Below are 17,806 nucleotides of genomic sequence, written 5' to 3' on the forward strand. Positions count from 1 at the left end.
CCGGATGTGAGATGGGATCAGTTGTGTAAATGGGACAGTATTGACAGTCAAAGTGGCATCAGATGTGTAAGTGGGACAGTATTGACAATCACAATTGCATCGGGTGTGAGAGATGACATGAGATCTCTTAAGTGGGACATTATTGACAGTCACAGTTACTTAGGGTGTGAGAGATGGCATCAGATGTGTAAGTGGGACAGTATTGACAATCAAAGTTGCATCAGATGTGTAGTGAAGTGAATTATATTTATAGAGCGATTTTCCTCAAGTGACTCAAAGCGCTTTACATAGTGAAACCCAATATCTAAATTACATGTAAACCAGTGTGGGTGCACTGGGAGCTGGTGGGTAAAATGTCTTGCCCAAGGACACAACGGCAATGACTAGGATGGGGGAAGCGGGAATCGAACCTGAAACCCTCAAGTTGCTGGCACGGCCATTCTACCAACCGAGCTATGCCGCCCCAAGTGTAAGTGGGACAGTATTGACAATCAAAGTTGCATCAGATGTGTAAGTGGGACAGTATTGACAATCAAAGTTGCATCAGATGTGTAAGTGGGACAGTATCAACAGTCAAAGTTGCATCAGATGTCTAAGTGGGACATTATTGACAGTCACAGTTGCATCAGGTGTGGGAGATGAAATCAGATATGTAAGTGTGATCCGGTGTGAGATCGCATCAGATGTGTAAGTAGGACAGTATCAACAGTCAAAGTTGCATCAGATGTGTAAGTGGGACAGTATTGACAGTCAAAGTTGCACCAGATGTTTAAGTGGCACGGTATTGGCAGTCGCATTGGGTGTGAGATGGCATCAGATGTGTAAATGGAACAGTATTGACAGTAACAGTTGCATCTGATGTGGAAGTGGGACAGTATTGACAGTCAAAGTTGCATCAAATGTGTAAGTGGGACAGTATCAACATTCAAAGTTGCATCAGATGTGTAAGTGGGACAGTGTTGACAGTCAAAGTTGCACCAGATGTTTAAGTGGCACAGTATTGGCCATCACAGTCGCATTGGATGTGAGAGATGGCATCAGATGTGTAAATGGGACAGTATTGACAGTAACAGTTGCATCGGGTGTGACAGATGGCATAAGATGTGAAAGTGGGACAGTATTGACTGTCAAAGTTGCATCGGGTGTGAGTTGGCATCAGATGTGTAAGTGGGACGTATCGACAGTCACAGTTGCATCAGATGTGCAAGTGGGACAGTATTGACAGTCAAAGTTGCATAGGGTGTGAGTTGGCATCAGATGTGTAAGTGGTACAGTATTGACCATCAAAGTTGCTTCAGATGTGTAACTGGGACAGTATTGGCAGTCAAAGTTACATCAGATCTCTAGGTGGACAGTATTGACAGTCACAGTTGCATAGGATGTAAGAGATGACATCAAATGTGTAAGTGGGACAGTATTTACAGTCACAGTTGCATCAGATCTGTAAGTGGGAAAGTATGCCAGTCACATTTGCATCAGGTGTGAGAAATGGCATAAGATGTGTAAGTAGGACATATTGACAGTCAAAGTTGCATCAGATGTGTAGTGGGACAGTATTGACAGTCAAAGTTGCTTCAGATGTGTAACTGGGACAGTATTGGCAGTCAAAGTTACATCAGATCTCTAGGTGGGACAGTATTGACAGTCACAGTTGCATAGGATGTAAGAGATGACATCAAATGTGTAAGTGGGACAGTATTTACAGTCACAGTTGCATCAGATTTGTAAGTGGGAAAGTATTGCCAGTCACATTTGCATCAGGTGTGAGAAATGGCATCAGATGTGTAAATGGGACAGTATCGACAGTCAAAGTTGCATCAGCTGTGCAAGTGAGACAGTATTTACAGTCACAGTTGCATCGGATGCAATATAATATATCAGATGTGTAAGCGGGAGAGTATTGACAGTCAAAGTTGCATCGGGTGTGAGATTGGGTCATTTTGGACCCCCAACTTGTGAAAGAGTGAGAAGTGATACAAAAATTGCAATTTCTTAAATTGAATGATAATGTACATAGAAATGCAAATGGCCTCATGTCACAAACATGTCTTATGAGGAATACATGCACTACGAATGTATCGTAACTGTTTGTTTACAATATGTTGAAGTAAAACGCTCGAGTTATTGCAAAAAAGCTTCGATTTTAATAAGAGTAATTTTGGACCCCATTTGTGGAAGAGTGTAGTGTTAGTATGTTGTGCATCCGTGTATACATGTGTTTTGTTTATTTAGTATTTATATTGTTTATCTTAGTTTATTGAGTATTTACAAACATCAACAACAACATTTCAAACATCCTCAAAATGATATCTCACATTCCTACTTATTTTTCCGATTGTTTTAAAATGTAATTTATGTTTATGCTTTTCTATTCATTTTTAGCTTTGTATTTTATACATGTATCTTATTTTTATTTTTTTGTCAATTATTTTGTTTTTAAAATCACATGGTATGTTCATGGTGTGTCAATTTGCTAGTTGCTAAAATGTCCGTATGCAACAACATCCACGTTATGTATGCAAACATGTTTATTACATTTACCTTTTTACACAAGGCATATACAGTGGGACAAAATAGTATTTAGTCAGCCACCGATTGTGCAAGTTCTCCCACTTAAAATGATGACATTGGTCTGTCATTTTCATTGATTGATTGATTGATACTTTTATTAGTAGATTGCACAGTACAGTACATATTCCGTACAATTGACCACTAAATGGTAACACCCGAATAAGTTTTTCAACTTGTTTAAGTCGGGGTCCACGTTAATCAATTCATGGTACATCATAGGTACACTTCAACTGTGAGAGACAGAATGTGAAAAAAAAATCCATGAATTCACATTGTAGGAACTTTAAATAATTTATTTCTAAATTATGGTGAAAAATAAGTATTTGGTCAACCATTCAAAGCTCTCCCTGATGGAAGGAGGTTTTGGCTCAAAATCTCACGATACATGGGCCCATTCATTCTTTCCTTAACACGGATCAATCGTCCTGTCCCCTTAGCAGAAAAACAGCCCCAAAGCATGATGTTTCCACCCCCATGCTTCACAGTAGGTGTGGTGTTCTTGGGATGCAACTTAGTATTTTCTTCCTCCAAACACGACGAGTTGAGTTTATACCAAAATGGATACATGAATGATACAGCAGAGGATTGGGAGAATGTCATGTGGTCAGATGAAACCAAAGTAGAACTTTTTGGTATAAATTCAACTCGTCGTGTTTGGAGGAAGAAGAATACTGAGTTGCATCCCAAAAACACCATACCTACTATGAAGCATGGGGGTGGAAACATCATGCTTTGGGGCTGTTTTTCTGCTAAGGGGACAGGACGATTGATCCGTGTTAAGGAAAGAATGAATGATTCCATGTATCGTGAGATTTTGAGCCAAAACCTTCCATCAGGGAGAGCTTTGAATGGTTGACCAAATACTTATTTTCCACCATAATTTACAAATAAATTCTTAAAAATTCCTACAATGTGAATTCCTGGATTTTTTTTTCACATTCTGTCTCTCACAGTTGAAGTGTACCTATGATGAAAATTACAGACCTCTGTCATCATTTTAAGTGGGAGAACTTGCACAGTTGGTGGCTGACTAAATACTGTTTTGCCCCACTGTACAATATTTTTGTTGTCTGGTGTTTAAGTTGAACATTAAAATGAGAGGTCCTCCTTAATGAAAACAGAGTTGATTGTAGCAGAGTTTTATCACACATTATTAGACTCTCAGGCATAATTATGTACTTTTGTGAGTTCAAACAATCAAAGTTTAAGATATTCCTCTTTTATTAGCAATTATTTGTATGATAATTATATGTGGACTTTTAGTTGAGTCATTAATGAGAAGAATTAAGCTTAACCGTTGTGTAGTGTTCGGGTCTGTGGGACCCGTTTTCAATTTTTATTAAAAGAAAAATGATACTATTAATTCATTTTTCAAACTGAGACTCACTGACTTTGGCTCATTTTCTGTGAAGAACATATACCAGAATATATATTTAATGACCACACACCATGCACATTTCTATTACATATAAGATGTCCGGGTCCACTGGACCCGGGGCTAATAGAAATGTGGAAATTGATGTTTTGTGTACCACACACAGACACACAAACACACACATACATGTATTTTCGACTTTGTGAGGACCCACATTTGGTCAGTATGTATTGAGGGCCCCCCTTTCCGGGGAATCATTTTTGGTGATTTAACCCCCAATTCCAAACCTTCATGCTGAGTGCCAAGCAGGGAGGTAATGGCTCCAATTTTTATAGTCTTTGGTATGACTCAGCCGAGATTTGAACTCACGATCTACCGATCTCAGGGCGGACACTCTACCCAGCAAGGACAGCAAACACACACACATACATGTATTTTCTACTTTGTGAGGACTCACATTTGGTCAGTAGGTATTGAGGGCCCCCCTTTCCACTATAGCTAGAATGATGGAAAAAAAAAATATATATATAGCACTAGATGGGAGTAGAGAGTTGCAACCTCACTTCAGAATTAAAAACACACAAAGTAAAAAAAATTGTCACTTTGGTAATTGTGAGGACCGACCGCTGTTGCTAGGTAGATTTGACTATAAAGTTAAAAAGGTAAAGTACCAATGATTGTCACACACACACTAGGTGTGGCAAAATTATTCTCTGCATTTGACCCATCACCCTTGATCACCCCCTGGGAGGTGAGGGGAGCAGTGGGCAGCAGCGGTGCCGCGCCCGGGAATCATTTTTGGTGATTTAACCCCCAATTCCAACCCTTAATTCTGAGTGCCAAGCAGAGAGGTTATGGCTCCCATTTTTATAGTCTTTGGTATGACTCAGCCAGGATTTGAACTCACGACCTACCAATCTCAGGGTGGACACTCTACCCACCAAGGACAGCAAACACACACAGCAGGCCTAGACAGGAAGGACAGAGTGTAGGTACACAGAACATCAGAGGGTCAAAATGTGCGAGAAAATGAGAGCAGACAGTGTTGAAAAACAATGTTGAAACCTCGTGTGGGAACCACAGGTGCAGAAAGACAAAAGAAGAATCCCTGTGGGATGCAGAAACTGGCAGAGATATTTTCTTTGCAACGTTTATACTGTTGTTACTCACCCAGTGTTTGTGGGTGTGATGGACCCATTGCATTTTGTAGTCCATCAGTCCCACAAACACTGGCTGAATAACAACAATATGAACATTACACAAGGGTTAACTTACCTTGATTTAGTTGAACATTTTTCACTGTTTTAACTCTGATTTCCTCCTGTCCCAGTGAAATATTAGAGTAATAAATCAGACATCACCTCATATAATTCAACATGTTTTCCACACGTTGTGACATCCTCCGCTGTCAAATCGAGAGGATGTGGGGACTATGCTGAGTCCCTGAGGAGATTTTAAAGTTCAGCGTGTCACATGACATCTTGAATCATAAACTGCCTTTTCCCCCCCCCCATCGTCCGATGTTTATTTTTACATTTGTAGTTTTTTCCACCGGACTTCCAAGTATACACGTGCACTGTAGTGAAAGTGTATTGCACGACATTTGACATGAATAAATACAAAATGTAATACGACCTACACATAAAATGATTATTGTAAAATTATTTGAATTGAATTATATGTCTGTGGAGAAGCGAAGTTGATGAGCTACCCAAGATGGCGGCCAGGAGGCGGAGTATGCAGCGGAACGGAGAGGAGAGGCGCGTCCGGAGTGCCGCTGCAGCAATCAGAACCAGGTGCGTAATTCACACACCTGCTCTCAATCTGCGCATCTCCTCCTGCTGTTTAAAAGGGGAGAAGGAGGAGCAATCGGGGCAGAAGTAGTAGGAGACAGCCAGACGAACGAACAAGACGAGCGACCGAGACCAGCACAGGAAAGACGCAGACGACTGAGAAGGAGACCGGCGCGAGCAGCGGAGGTGGAGCTGAAAGAGCGACTGACCGACACTGCGAGCGACTTTATTGAAATAATAGTCAAACCTGTGCGAAGCGATGTCCTCCATCAATGGTCCGTGCAACCCACACGATGGCGGCAGGAAGCCGTTCACAATGTCATATACTTTACATCATGTAATTTATGGCATTTAATATTTTAATTTAATTCTAAATGGCTATCCAGATAAAGGAAGCTAGCTAAAAGAATAAACAGTATACTCTTTATGATTTTCCACACACACACACACACATTATTGTATTTCTTACCCTCTTGACACCTCCGAAAAATGCTTACCTCTTAAGGACCACCCTTCCTAGATAAATAAAGATGTGTATTTACAACATTAAAGGGGAACATTATCACCAGACCTATGTAAGCGTCAATATATACCTTGATGTTGCAGTAAAAAGACCATATGTTTTTTTAACCGATTTCCGAACTCTAAAAGGGTGAATTTGGCGATTTAAACGCCTTTCAATTGTTCGCCTGTCGGAGAAATGACCTTTCACCCGTGACGTCACATCGTGAAGCGACCCGCCATTTTCTCAAACACATTACACACACCAAGTCAAATCAGCTCTGTTATTTTCCGTTTTTTCGACTGTTTTCCGGTACCTTGAAGACATCATGCCTGGTCGGTGTGTTGTCGGAGGGTGTAACAACACTAACAGAGACGGATTCAAGTTCCACCAGTGGTCAAAAGATGCGAAAGTCCCTCATTTGTTCTGCACACTGTACCGATGACAGCTACACTACGACAGAGATGGCAAGAATGTGTGGATATCCTGCGACACTCAAAGCAGATGCATTTCCAACGATAAAGTCAACGAAATCACAAAGGTGAGTTTTGTTGATGTTATAGACGGCATGACTGCAAGCTAATCGATGCTAACATGCTATTTAGGATATCTGTATGTACATATTGCATCATTATGCCTCATTTGTAGCTATATTTGCATCCAGCCTTTCCCTCCACCCACATTTAATGCCAAACAAACGCGTACCAATCATTGGTTAGAAGGCAATCGCTGAATTCGTCGGCACTTCCTCCTGTGCCGCTGTCTGTCGTGATATGGCTCAAAAGCTTCTGTTTCTTCTTTAATTTCGTTATCGGTACCTGCCTCCACACTCCAACCATCCGTTTCAATACATTCCTAATCTGTTTAATTGCTTGCGCCGCTGAAATCCGAGTCTGAATCCGAGCTACTATGCTATACCTTTCTGTAATATCCGCCATGTTTGTTTCTGGTGGCTTCACGCAGTGACGTCACAGGACAATGGACGGGTGGATATAGCGATGGTGTAAATCAGGCATTTTGAAGCCGTTTTCCGGGATATTGCGTGAAGGGTAAAATTTTGAGAAAAACTTTGAAAAATAAAATAGGCCACTGGGAACTGATTTTTATTGGTTTTAACCATTCAGAAATTGATAATCTTCCCCTTTAATAATATATATACATACTATGCAAATATAAAAAAGTTAAGATTTTAGTTTTTTTTTTAGTTTTTGTTTGGTTTTTAATCTTCATTATTTACTTCAAGTGATTACAGTATCTCTCTGTATACCTTTTTTTGGTCTTTTTTTCATTAATATTGGCCAAATTTAAATTGGTCGAATTTAAATTTCTTACACACTCTTTTTCATACATATGTTGGCCAGAGGGAGAGCCCTTAAAATTTTTCCACACACTTGTTATTTCATATGTTGACCAGAGAGGGGAAGCACTTTTAAAACCGACAGGATTGGTTGATTGGCAACACTAAATGGGCCCGAGTGTGTGAATGTTGTCTTTCCGCCTGTGTTGGCCCTGCGATGAGGTGGCGACTTGTCCAGGGTGTACCCCGCCTTCCGCTCGAATGCAGCTGAGATAGGCTCCAGCACCCTCCGTGACCGCGAAAGGGACAAGCGGTGGTAAATGGATGGATGGATGGATGTTCACATAATTGCAACTATTCACACAGGCTGTTCATCCTATGCCAAACCACCAGGTGGTGCTATAGTACAGTACAGTACAGCATATTTTAGTACAATGTAGGGCAGTATGTTTGGTCCATCCATCCATTTTTTTTACCGCTTGTCCCTACTATATGCTGTATTTTAGTATAAAACAGTGTAATCTTGTAAAGTGTAGTATAGTACAGAACTATATAAAATACAGTAAAACATGGTATAACACAATGTAGTATGGTATAGGACAATATATCATATTATAGTATAATATAGTACAGCACTTTATAGTATAGTATAGTGCAATATATGCAGTACAGATATTTATTGCAATGTATAAGAGGATTCTTGCCAATCAGAAACCTGAAGAAAGTCATTTGCGGAAAAGACACCAAAACTACAGAAAAAATATGCAAAAAAAAAAACATTGCAAAAATTATAATATACACCCATTTGACCTTTGACCTCAGCCATCCCAAAGGTTGAGCTTTTTTTTTTTTTGTCATTATCAAATAAAATGGTCATGATAACAAAATGTAGAAGGTTAAATGTCTATGGTAGCAAAATTGTATGAAATAGCGTAAAAATACGAAATACATTTTTTGTTTTATTGTTAACCAATCCAGTTTATTCATGTAGCATTAGTTACAAAAAAAAAGACTTGTTTTCAAAGTGCTGCACAAAATTTAAAACAAAAAGTTCATGAAAGAAAAGCATTCCATATAATACTAGTACAACTAACCAAATAACTAAAAACACCAAATAAGTAAGAACAATAGGATTAAACAGTAAAAGATACCTAGTTAAGACAAATAAAAATAAAACTGGGTTTTAGGACTAATTTTATGATCTGTAGACTCCAAACTTGTGACGCCGCCGAAAGTGATTCATTAATTTAGAGTTTGTGCAAGTCGCCCTCTTGTGGATATGAGAAACAATGCACTACTTGTTATTTTGAAGTTGTTTGTGCAAGTCTCCCTCTAGTGCATCCATCCATCCATCCATCCATCCATTTTCTACCGCTTATTCCCTTTCGGGCATACAAAGGTCCTGCAGTCCTGGGTTCAAATCCAGGCTCGGGATCTTTCTGTGTGGAGTTTGCATGTTCTCCCCGTGAATGCGTGGGTTCCCTCCCTCTAGTGCAATGGTTCTCAAATGGGGGTACGCGTACCCCTGGGGGTACTTGAAAATGTGTGCCAAGTGGTACGTGAGATTTAAAAAAAAAAAAACATTTAAAAATAGCATCAATTGGAAAATCCTTTATAAATATATTTATTGAATAAAACTTCAACAAAATATGAATGTAAGTTCATAAACTGGAAAAAAAAAATACAGCAATGCAATATTCAGTGTTGACAGCTAGATTTTTTTGTGGACATGTTCCATTAATATTGATGTTAAATGTTTAATTTTTTGTGAAGAAATGTTTAGAATTAAGTTCATGAATCCAGATGGATCTCTATTACAATCCCCAAAGAGGGCACTTTAAGTTGATGATTACTTCTATGTGTAGAAATCTTTATTTATAATTGACTCACTTGTTTATTTTTCAAACAATTTTTAGTTATTTTTATATCTTTTTTTCCAAATAGTTCAAGAAAGACCACTACAAATGAGCAACATTTTGCACTGTTATACAATTTCATAAATCAGAAACTGATGACATAGTGTTTTATTTTACTTCTTTATCTCTTTTTTTCAACCAAAAATGCTTTGCTCTGATTAGGGGGTACTTGAATTAAAAAAATGTTCAAAGGGGGTATATCACTGAAAAAAGGTTGAAAACCACTGTTGTAGTGGATATGAGAAACAATAAACGAATTGTTATTTTAAAGTTTTTTGTGCAAGTTTCTCTCTAGTGGGTATGAGAAAGAATACACTCATTGTTATTTAGCAGTTGTTTGTGCAAGTTGCCCTCTAGTGGATGTGAGAAAGAATGCACTAATTGTTATTTTAAAGTTGTTTGTGCAAGTCCCCCTCTAGTGGATATGACAAAGAATGCACCAGATGTTATTTTAAAGTTGTTTGTGCAAGTCGCCCTCTACTGGATATGGGAACAAATAGACTAATAGTTTTTTAAAGTTGTTTGTGCAAGTCGCCCTCTAGTGGAAATGAGAAAGAACGGACTAATTGTTATCTTAAAGTTGTTTGTGCAGGCCGCCCTCTAGTGGATGTGAGAAAAAAGGCAGTGATTATTTTTTACAGTTTTTTGTGCAAGTCGCCCTCTATTGGATATGAGAAAGAATACACTAAATGTTATTTTGAAGTTGTTTGTGCAAGTCGCCCTCTATTGGATATGAGAAAAAATGCACTAATTGTTATTTTAAAGTTGTTTGCGCAAGTCGCCCTCTATTGGATATCAGAAATAATGCACTAATTGTTATTTTGAAGTTGTTTGTGCAAGTCGCCCTCTATTGGATATGAGGAAGAATTCGCTAATTGCTATTTTAAAGTTGTTTGTGCAAGTCACCCTCTGGTGGATATGAGAAAGAATGCACTAATTGTTATTTTAAAGTTGTTTGCGCAAGTCGCCCTCTATTGGATATCAGAAATAATGCACTAATTGTTATTTTGAAGTTGTTTGTGCAAGTCGCCCTCTGGTGGATATGGGAACAAATAGACTAATAGTTTTTTTAAGTTGTTTGTGCAAGTCGCCCTCTAGTGGAAATGAGAAAGAACGGACTAATTGTCATCTTAAAGTTGTTTGTGCAAGCCGCCCTCTAGTGGATGTGAGAAAAAAGGCAGTGATTATTTTTTACAGTTTTTTGTGCAAGTCGCCCTCTATTGGATATGAGAAAAAATGCACTAATTGTTATTTTAAAGTTGTTTGCGCAAGTCGCCCTCTATTGGATATCAGAAATAATACACTAATTGTTATTTTGAAGTTGTTTGTGCAAGTCGCCCTCTATTGGATATGAGGAAGAATTCGCTAATTGCTATTTTAAAGTTGTTTGTGCAAGTCACCCTCTGGTGGAAATGAGAAAGAATGCACTAATTGTTATTTTAAAGTTGTTTGCGCAAGTCGCCCTCTATTGGATATCAGAAATAATGCACTAATTGTTATTTTGAAGTTGTTTGTGCAAGTCGCCCTCTGGTGGATATGGGAACAAATAGACTAATAGTTTTTTTAAGTTGTTTGTGCAAGTCGCCCTCTAGTGGAAATGAGAAAGAACGGACTAATTGTCATCTTAAAGTTGTTTGTGCAAGCCGCCCTCTAGTGGATGTGAGAAAAAAGGCAGTGATTATTTTTTACAGTTTTTTGTGCAAGTCGCCCTCTATTGGATATGAGAAAGAATACACTAAATGTTATTTTGAAGTTGTTTGTGCAAGTCGCCCTCTATTGGATATGAGAAAAAATGCACTAATTGTTATTTTAAAGTTGTTTGCGCAAGTCGCCCTCTATTGGATATCAGAAATAATGCACTAATTGTTATTTTGAAGTTGTTTGTGCAAGTCGCCCTCTATTGGATATGAGGAAGAATTCGCTAATTGCTATTTTAAAGTTGTTTGTGCAAGTCACCCTCTGGTGGATATGAGAAAGAATGCACTAATTGTTATTTTAAAGTTGTTTGTGCAAGTCGCCCTCTATTGGATATGAGGAAGAATTCGCTAATTGCTATTTTAAAGTTGTTTGTGCAAGTCACCCTCTGGTGGATATGAGAAAGAATGCACTAATTGTTATTTTAAAGTTGTTTGTGCAAGTCACCCTTTAGTGCAGGGGTCGGGAACCTTTTTGGCTGAGAGAGCCATACAAGCCAAATATTTTAAAAAGTACTTCCGTGAGAGCCATAAAATATTTTTTTAAGACTGAACACAACTAAATGCATGCATTTTTAAGTAAAACCAACATTTTTAGAGTATAATAAAATAAGTCTCTTATTCTTTTTAATAACACTGTTATTCTGAAGCGAACCAACAATAAATAAAATACTTCTTACCATTAATGCGACTTCTTGAACAGGTGCGGTAGAAACCAGATGGATGGATTAAAATGCATGTGAATGTTTTATATTTTGAACGTTATTTTTGACACTGTGACTACCAGCAGACTTATTCATTACTTATCGTGTTAAGCAATGTCAGCTAAGATTTATCTGAGAGCCAGGTGCAGTCATCAAAAGAGCCACATCTGGCTCTAGAGCCATAGGTTCCCTACCCCTGCTCTAGTGGATATGAGAAAGAATACACTAATTATTATTTTGCAGGTTTTTTTTGTGCAAGTCGCCCTCTATTGGATATGAGAAAGAATTCGCTACTTGCTATTTCAAAGTTGTTTGTGCAAGTCGCCCTCTGGTGGATATGAGAAAGAATGCACTAATTGTTATTTTGAAGTTGTTTGTGCAAGTCGCCCTCTATTGGATATGAGAAAGAATGCACTAATTGTTATTTTGAAGTTGTTTGTGCAAGTCGCCCTCTAGTGGGTATGAATATTAAATTTCTTATGGTTTCGCTTGAGTCCGTGCACACTTAGTTCATACAATCCTAACCACAAAGATTATTGCACATCTTTCCTAAAACATAAGTGTTTCATATTATGATACGGTGTGGCAAAGTTGGTAGAGTGGCTGTGCCAGCAATCTGAGGGTTACTGGTTCAATCCCCACATTGTACCATCCTAGTCAAGTCCGTTGTGTCGTTGGGCAAGACACTTCACCCTTGCTCCTGATGGGGCCTGGTGAGCGCCTTGCATGGCAGCTCCCGCCGTCAGTGTGTGAATGTATGTGTGAATGTGGAAATACTGTCAAAGCGCTTTGGGCTCCTTAAAAAGGAATAGAAAAGCGCTATACAAGTACAACCCATTTACCATTTATATTATTAGGAATAAAAAAAACAATTACAATTTTAAATTTAAAGGCGTTCAAGCCATGAAGTCCTCTCTTACGTAAGCATGCCATCTTGTATGTCAGTGTTCTGCCGTGGTTCCCGCTTAAGGGCTGACGATAAGAATTTCAAAAATGGATGTACAAACCCCGTTTCCATATGAGTTGGGAAATTGTGTTAGATGTAAATATAAACGGAATACAATGATTTGCAAATCCTTTTTCAACCCATATTCAATTGAATGCACTACAAAGACAAGATATTTGATGTTCAAACTCAAACCTTTATTTTTTTTGCAAATAATAATTAACTTAGAATTTCATGGCTGGAACACGTGCCAAAGTAGTTGGGAAAGGGCATGTTCACGACTGTGTTTCATCACCTTTTCTTTTAACAACACTCAATAAACGTTTGGGAACTAAAGAGACACATTTTTTGAAGCTTGTCAGGTGGAATCCTTTCCCATTCTTATTTTATGTACATCTTAAGTTGTTCAACAGTCCAGGGTCTCCGTTGTGGTATTTTAGGCTTCATAATGTGCCACACATATTTTCTTGCTGTAATAAGCAAGGGCGTCCATGATAACGTTGCTTGGATGACAACATATGTTGTTCCAAAACCTGTATGGACCTTTCAGCATTAATGGTGCTTTCACAGATGTGTAAGTTACCCATGCCTTGGGCACTAATTACAGCCCCATACCATCACAGATGCTGGCTTTTCAACTTTGCACCTGGAACAGTCCTGATGGTTCTTTCCCTCTTTTGTTCGGAGGACTCAACGTTTACCGTTTCCAAAAAACAATTTGAAATGTGGACTCGTCAGACCACACAACACTTTTCCACTTTGCATCAGTCCATCTTAGCTGAGCTCGGGCCCAGCGAAGCCGGCGGCGTTCCTGGGTGTTGTTGATAAATGGCTTTGGCTTTACATAGTAGAGTTTTAACTTGCACTTACAGATGTAGCGACAAACTGTAGTTACTGACAGTGGTTTTCTGAAGTGTTCCTGAGCCCATGTGGTAATATCCTTTACACACTGATGTCGCTTTTTGATGCAGTACCGCCTTAGGGAACAAAGGTTCGTTATATCACCGCTTACGTGCAGTGATTTCTCCAGATTTTCTGAACCTTTTGATGGTATTACGGACTATAGATGGTGAAATTCCTTAATTTCTTGCAATAGCCCATTGAGAAACGTTGTTCTTAAACTGTTTGACAATTAGCTCACACATTTGTTCACAAAGTGGTGACCGTTTCCAATCCTTGTTATTGAATGACTGAGCATTTTTTGGGAAGCTGTTTTTATACCCAATCATGGCATCCACCTGTTCCCAATTAGCCTGCACACCTGTGGGATGTTCCAAAAAAGTGTTTGATTAGCATTCCTCAACTTTATCAGTATTTATTGCTTCCTTTTCTAACTCCTTTGTCACGTGTTGCTGGCATCAAATTCTAAAGTTAATGATTATTTGCGGAAAAAAAAAAAAGTTTATTAGTTTGAACATCAAATATGTTGTCTTTGTAGCATATTCAACTGAATATGGGTTGAAAATGATTTGCAAATCATTGTATTCTGTTTATATTTACATCTAACACAATTTCCCAACTCACATGGAAACGGGGTTTGTAATCATTTTTAATGTGACCCAGCTAGTACACTTACGTCATCAACTTCCTGCAGAAAAAAACAATTTATAACATCCCGGAGTGCAAGTCTGGGTTACTGTGACTCACTGCTCGCATTGTTGCTGCAGCAAAAAAAAAAAAACCTTCTTACTGGAATAGCATCTTCTTTTTATGGACATGCATGGATCAGAAGGTATAATAACTGAAGCAGAGAGCATGAAAAACATCAGATATTTGTTACAAAAAAATTGTTTTTAACAGCAATGCGGTCTCGGTGAGGTTGTTAAATAAATAATATACCCACACCAAGTTTGCCCTTTGCTAATATTTCATTCCATCTTCCCTCACAGGAGTAAGAAACCCTGAATATACAAACCCCGTTTCCATATGAGCTGTGAAATTGTGTTAGATGTAAATATAAACGGAATACAATGATTATCATATCCTTTTCAACCCATATTCAGTTGAATATGCTACAAAGACAACATATTTGATGTTCAAACTGATAAACTTTTTTTTTTTTTGCAAATAATCATTAACTTTAGATTTTGATACCAGCAACATGTGACAAAGAAGTTGGGAAAGGTGGCAATAAATACTGAAAAAAGTTGAGGAATGCTCATCAAACACTTATTTGGAACATCCCACAGGTGTGCAGGCTAATTGGGAACAGGTGGGTGCCATGATTGGGTATAAAAGCAGCTTCCATGAAATGCTAAGTAATTCACAAACAAGGATGGGGTGAGGGTCACCACTTTGTAAGCAAATTGTCGAACAGTTTTAGAACAACATTTCTCAATGAGCTATTGCAAGGAATTTAAGGATTTTACCATCTACGATCCGTAAAATCAACAAAAAGTTCAGAGAATTTGGAGAAATCACTGCACGTAAGCGATGATATTACGGACTATTGATCCCTCAGGCGGTACTGCATTAAAACCCGACATTTGGGTGTAAAGGACATCATCACATAGGCTCAGGAACACTTCATAAAACCACTGTCAGTAACTACAGTTGGTCGCTACATCTGTAAGTGCAAGTTAAAACTCTACTATGCAAATCCAAAGCCATTCATCAACAATATCCTGAAACGCAGCCGGCTTGGCTGGGCCCGAGTCACCTAAGATGGACTGATGCAAAGTGGAAAAGTGTTTCTGTGGTCTGACGAGTCCACGTTTCAAATTATATTTGGAAACAGAGGACGTGGTGTCCTCCAGAACAAAGAGGAAAATAACCATTCGGATTGTTATAGGTGCAAAGTTCAAAAGCCAGCATCTGTGATGGTATGGGGATGTATTAGTGCCATACTTGCCAACCTTGAAAACTCCGATTTTGGGAGGTGTGGGGTGGGATGCGTGGTTGGGACGGGGGGCGTGGTTACGAGGGGTGCCGTATAATTCACCAACTTGAGTATTTCATAGCCCTGCGATGAGGGGGCGACTTGTCCAGGGTGTACACCGCCTTCCACCCGATTGTAGATGAGATAGGCGCCAGCGCCCCCCGTGACCCCGAAAGGTAATAACCGGTGGAAAATGGATGGATGGATGGAGTATTTCATATATATATATATATATATATATATAAATATATATATATATATTATTGTTCAGTTATTTCCGTATTGGCCCTCTGAATAGGGTTCATCACTCAGCATGAAAGGAATTATTCGCTGTGCACTTTTTTGCTTGTTTTATTTGGTACTGTAACAGCAGCAGAAGCAGCAGCAGCAATAGCAATAGCAATAGCAGCATTAGCAGCAACAGTAGTAGCAATAGCAGCAGCAGTAGTAGCAATAGCAGCAGTAGCAATAGCAGCCGTAGTAGCAGTAGCAGCAGTAGTAGCAATAGCAGCAGCAGTAGAAATAGTAGCAGTAGCAATAGCAGCAGTAGTAGAAATAGTAGCAGTGGCAATAGCAGCAGCAGTACCATTAGCAACAGTAGCAATAGCAGCAGTAGCAATAGCAGAAGCAGTAGAAATAGTAGCAGTAGCAATAGCAGCAGTAGTAGCAATAGCAGCAGTAGCAATAGCAGCAGCAGTAGCAATAGTAGCAGTAGCAATAGTAGCAGTAGCAGCGGCAGTAGTAGCAATAGCAGCAGTAGCATTAGCAGCAGTAGCAATAGTAGCAGAGCAGCAGCAGTAGTAGCAATAGCAATAGTAGCAGTAGCAATAGTAGCAGTAGCAGCAGCAGTAGCAATAGCAGCAGTAGCAGCAGTAGCAATAGTAACAGAGCAGCAGCAGTAGTAGCAATAGCAGCAGTAGCAATAGCAGCAGTAGTAGCAATAGCAGCAGTAGTAGCAGTAGTAGCAATAGTATCAGTAGCAGCAGCAGTAGTAGCAATAGCAGCAGTAGTAGCAATAGCAGCAGTAGCAATAGCAGCAGTAGTAGCAATAGCAGCAGCAGTAGCAATAGCAGCAGCAGTAGCAATAGCAGCAGTAGCAATAGCAGCAGTAGTAGCAATAGGAGCAGTAGCAATAGTAGCGGTAGCAGCAGTAGCAATAGTAGCAGTAGTAGCAATAGTAGCAGTAGCAGCAGTAGCAGCAGTAGCAATAGCAGCAGTAGCAATAGCAGCAGTAGTAGCAATAGCAGCAGTAGTAGCAATAGCAGCAGTAGTAGCAATAGCAGCAGTAGTAGCAATAGCAGCAGTAGTAGCAATAGCAGCAGTAGCAATAGCAGCAGTAGTAGCAATAGCAGCAGTAGCAATAGCAGCAGCAGTAGCAATAGCAGCAGTAGTAGCAATAGCAGCAGTAGCAATAGGAGCAGTAGCAATAGTAGCAGTAGCAATAGTAGCAGTAGCAGCAGTAGCAATAGCAGCAGTAGCAATAGCAGCAGTAGCAATAGGAGCAGTAGCAATAGCAGCAGTAGCAGCAGTAGCAATAGCAGTAGTAGCAATAGTAGCAGTAGCAATAGTAGCAGTAGCAGCAGTAGCAGCAGCAGTAGCAGCAGTAGCAATAGCAGCAGTAGTAGCAGTAGCAATAGCGGCAGTAGTAGCAATAGCAGCAGTAGTAGCAATAGCAGCAGTAGCAGCAGTAGCAATAGCAGCAGTAGCAACAGCAGCAGTAGCAATAGTAGCAGTAGCAATAGTAGCAGAAGTAGCAATAGCAGCAGTAGCAGTAGCAGCAGTAGCAGCAGCAGTAGCAATAGTAGCAGTAGCAATAGTAGCAGTAGCAGCAGTAGCAGCAGCAGTAGCAGTAGTAGTAGTAGCAGTAGCAATAGCAGCAGCAGTAGCAATAGCAGCAGCAGTAGCAATAGCAGCAGCAGTAGCAATAGCAGCAGTAGTAGCAATAGCAGCAGTAGTAGCAATAGCAGCAGTAGTAGCAATAGCAGCAGTTGTAGCAATAGCAGCAGTAGCAATAGTAGCAGTAGTAGCAATAGCAGCAGTAGTAGCAATAGCAGCAGTAGTAGCAATAGCAGCAGTAGTAGCAATAGCAGCAGTAGCAATAGCAGCAGCAGTAGCAATAGCAGCAGCAGT

This window comes from Nerophis ophidion, linkage group LG05 (genome assembly GCF_033978795.1).
Source record: "Nerophis ophidion isolate RoL-2023_Sa linkage group LG05, RoL_Noph_v1.0, whole genome shotgun sequence".
Lineage (NCBI taxonomy): Eukaryota > Metazoa > Chordata > Actinopteri > Syngnathiformes > Syngnathidae > Nerophis > Nerophis ophidion.